This window comes from Patella vulgata, chromosome 1, assembly GCF_932274485.2.
Source record: "Patella vulgata chromosome 1, xgPatVulg1.2, whole genome shotgun sequence".
NCBI classification, from domain to species: domain Eukaryota; kingdom Metazoa; phylum Mollusca; class Gastropoda; family Patellidae; genus Patella; species Patella vulgata.
Genome location: NC_065879.2, coordinates 5,547,989 through 5,552,500, shown reverse-complemented (window position 1 = coordinate 5,552,500; position 4,512 = coordinate 5,547,989). Strand labels below are relative to the sequence as shown.

The window sequence follows — 4,512 nt, the reverse complement described above, 5'->3', positions numbered from 1 at the left end:
ATGAAATGAAATGGGGTTTAACGTCCTACTGTTCTGCTCCTAACTGGGCTACTGAGGACGGGCATACGCCATACAGTGTGCTATGAGGGAAATTTTGCCCGGACAGCGGCACTACGGCCTACTCTTATATCGAATTCCAACTGTCAAGGAATCTTTTACGTGCACGCCAATGTGTACACGGGACCTCGGTTTTTCGTACGATCCGAACGACTAGACAGCTGTCCTTGTCAGGTCCTCTATCCTCTAACCGAGGCCCCGTGTACACATTGGCGTGAACGTAAAAGATCCCTTGACAGTTGGAATTCGATATAAGAGTAGGCCGTAGTGCCGCTGTCCGGTCAAAGTTTCCCTCATAGCACACTGTATGGCGTATGCCCATCTTCAGTAGCCCAGTTCGGAGCAGAACAGTAGGACGTTAAAGCCCATTTCATTTCTTAGTCTCGATTGTCATTGCTACCGTTGTTATGATAGTAAACAAAGTCTCCATTATCCATTTTTAAAATTAAATCATTAACAGTCAATTGTGTTTAAATCCGTTGAAAAGCTCGAGCACCCGAGGTCATCGAGGGTTGATTTGGGTCTTAGCATGTTAATATGTGTCTAATTAATAACTTATATAACATATAAGGCCTAAAGAAAGACCTGCAATAGGCAGATTTACCTCTTGCATTAATACATCTTGAACATTATTGATGAATATGAGAATGAAATAAAATGTAAATAACAAACCTTTATATGTTGATATATTATGCAATGAGTATCCACCAATTTTTCCCGGTCACTGATTAATATTATAATAATTCAATGTTTGTTTAATCTGCACTGCAGTCACTCTAACCTAGTGTTACATACTACAAACACGGCAGGATTATTTTACGTATCCTGAACATATAAGTATATGTGTATTATAAAACTCATTATCAAAACTACCTTTATGAAAATGTCCATGTAACCTCCAAAATGGCTACGCGCTTTGGCGGATTATTGGTGGAATGCAAGCCATACAAATAACATAGCCTGAAATTTGAACCATACCTTAGAGTAATTTATCCTGACCTTGAGATGTCCTTAATGCTTTTAATGTGGGGGGTTTGTTTATTTGTAACGTTGCTAAGGGAAATAAAATAGCATAACGAAAAGCGGCCCCTAAACCTTAAGTTAAATGAAACGGAATGGATATGCAAGTTGCAAGGTAGGATCATTTACCCTATGTTTCTTTATGGCTATCATATAGAGATGGTCTGACTAATGGTCAGATTGGACAGTCGTGGGACACGTTGAAGACCAGGAGACACTTGTTCTATGTTGGTTAATCAAGCGTTAAACAATGACGCATGCTAAATATCATTGTTGTATTACTGTCTTATGCTGATCTCTTCTGTAGCTATATAAACACAAATTGTTATGGTATAAAATTAAATAATTTAATTAAATCAACCTGTCCATAATATCATATTTATTGCATTGGAGGTAAAATCTGTAATAAAAGAGAGAGAGAGAGAAATGGTGTTTAACGCCCACTCGACACAAACTAGGCCATTTCGGGACTAACATATAGTTCAATTTTATTTCAATATTTCGCTTGCGCGTAGGGGTCTTTAACAGTGGGAGGAAACCGGAGGATCCAGAGAAAACCCACGAGATTGGAAGGCGATGCTACTCCTTGTCAAGTACAACCGGGGATTCGAAACCACGCCAATCGACTCATTGACAGACCTTATGATACAGCGCGCACGTGCTAACCATTCGCCCCCCCCCCCCTTCGTCACGTTATTCGGGATTCTGCGTTATAACGAATAACGTGCTGGCTCACCTGTGGTTTTGTCGAATCGCTAATGGTGAGTGCGAGAGAGGACTGCACCGTGCACACCAACAGATATTTAAACAGGCTTCGGTAATATAAAGAGAGGGAGAGAGATTGAGAGGGGGGGAAGAAAGAGAAAGAAGGGGGGGGGGGTGTTAACGTCCAGTCGACACAAACTAGGACAATTCGGGACTAAGATATGTTTCAATTTTATTTCCATAATTCGCTTGCGCGTAGGGCTCTTTAGCAGTGGGAGGAAACCGGAGGACCGGGAGAAAACCCACGAGGTTGGACAGGCGAACCTACTCCTTGTCACGTACAACCGGGGAATCATAACCCCGCCAGTTGACTCAATGCCAGACCGTATGATACAGCGCGCACATGCTAATCATTCAGCCATCCACCCCCACCCCATCTGTAATAAACAACAACATGGCAGGAATATTAATAGCTACAGGTCGTTATTGACTTTTTATCTTGGCAAACAGATCACAGTCAGGACCGTAACTAGCTCAGAGCAACGAGAAGGGGGTGGGGTGGAGGGGGGGGGGGTGTTCTCATGGGGGCTGTAAATTTGACGGGCAATGTATGTCTATTTTTTTATGGTCGAAAATTAAATGTTTTCTCGGAGGGGACCGAAACTTTTTGCCCCTGTACAAAGTTACGGGCCTGATCACAGGGGCAATACCTAATAATTCAAAAAATAAATTATCACTTACTATTATTCTAGATTAGTTTACAGTAGTATAGATTATGCATTGATGGGGCAGACTATGACTACAAAGCATTCTGAAAACAGAGCAGAACAGTATTACATTAAAAACTCCAGAATAAAACTTCTAAATCTTAGATTTGTCGTGGAAAAGGCTTCGTTTACCCCACTTGGTTTCATACGTCCCCATGTATTATGCCGTCACGCCTGTGTGTGTGTGTGTGTCCGTGGGTCTTCTACAGGGCGCAATGCTTAATGGATTGTCTTGAAATTTTATATACTTATTCCTTATACCCTAAGGATGATCAATATTGTTTTTGGTGCATGCGCGACCCCCCTGGGACATAGCGCCGCCCATTTTTTGTATTTGTTTGTTTGTCATATTATACAGGACGCATTTCTTAACGGATCATCTTGAAACTTTGGATACTTATTCCTCATACCCTATGGATCACCCCTATTGTTTTTGGCGCCTGCCCAACCCCCAGGGACAGAGCCACGCCCATTTTCTCTTTGTGTTTCTGTGTATCGCCTACATGCCGCAATTCTTAATGAATCGTCTTGAAAACTGTTCATACTTATTCCTTATACCCTAAGGATGACCTCTATTATTTTTGGTGCATGCCCGACCCCCTGGGACAGAGCCACGCCCAAGTTTTTTGTGTGTCTTTGTGTCGCCTACAGGCCGCAATTGTTTACAGATCCTTTTGAAACTTTGCTTACCTATTCCTTATACCGTAAGGATGATCCTAATGTTTTTGGCGAATGCCCGATCCCCAGCGTCTGAGCCACGCCCATTTTTGCTTTGTGTGTTTGTGTGTTGCCTACAGCCCACAATTTTTAATGGATCGTCTTTGAACTTGATATAATTATTCCTTATAGCCTAAGGACAGCAACTATTGATTTTGGTGCATGTCCGGACTCTTAGGAGCAGAGCCACGCCCAATTTTTGTGTTTATCGTATACTGGCCTTAATTCTGAATGGATCATCTTCAAACTTGGCATATGTATTTCTTATAAACTAGGTGTGGCAACTATTGATTTTGGTACATGTCCAGAAGGCCACAATTCTGAAATTATTATCTTGGAAATTAATATACTTATTCCGTATACCCCAAGCGCGACTACTATTGATATTGGTACATGGTCCTCCCCCTTGGGTGTTTCCACATCCACTGTTCGTTTAATATTTTGTCTGTAAATAATCTACAAGTTGCAATTATTAACAGATTGGGATCCAATTCATCATAATTCATCATAGGGTTGTGCCTATTTATATTGGTCTATGTCCAAACCCCAGGGGCAGAGTCACGACCAATTTTTGCGTTGTTTGTGAATCAGAATGGATAATCTTAGAACTTGGCATATTTATTTCATTATACCGTAAGAATAGCAACTATGTATTTTGGTGCAGGTCCCGGCCACCAGGGGCAGTGTCACACCAACGTTTTGTTAAATTTAGCCTGTAAATTTGGCAAAAAAAAAACAAAGCCAATGTCAGGCCTTCTTTATTTTAAAAGGTACTACGTGTGTCAGAGCAGGAATGTGGACGTATATTGCAGCGATAGCGATGCTCTCGTTAAAAGTTAAATTTGTTAAAAATAAAATCGTGGCTAGGTAACAACTTATGTTATCATACGAAAATTTTATCATACGAAAATTTTATCATACGCAAAGAGAGAGAGAGAGAGAGAGAGAGAGGTTTAACGTCCACTCGACACAAACCAGGTCATTTCGGGACTAACATAAGGTTCAATTGAATTTCAATAATTCGCTTGCGCGTAGTGGTCTTTGGCAGTGGGAGGCAACCGGAGGACCCGACGAAAACCCAAGAGGTTCGACAGGCGACCTTACTCCTTGTCACGTACGACCGGGGAATCGTAACCACGCCAGTTGACTCACTGACAAACCTTATGATAAAACGCAAACGCTAGCCATTCGGCCATCCACCCACCCTCTTCTCTTTTAAGGTTCCAAAGCATAGAGTCATACACCC

At 41.7% G+C, this 4,512-nt stretch overlaps 1 protein-coding gene across 1 annotated transcript in view; it reads right to left on the bottom strand.

The window, feature by feature from the left end:
- Window positions 1-1,010, bottom strand: part of LOC126815022 (uncharacterized) — a 35,481-nt gene extending 34,471 nt beyond the window's left edge. Inside the window, exon 1 of the mRNA XM_050540544.2 lies at window positions 730-1,010. The gene's annotated coding sequence lies outside the window, so the exon portion shown is untranslated. The remainder of the gene's footprint in view (window positions 1-729) is intronic.
- Window positions 1,011-4,512: the final 3,502 nt, after the last annotated feature.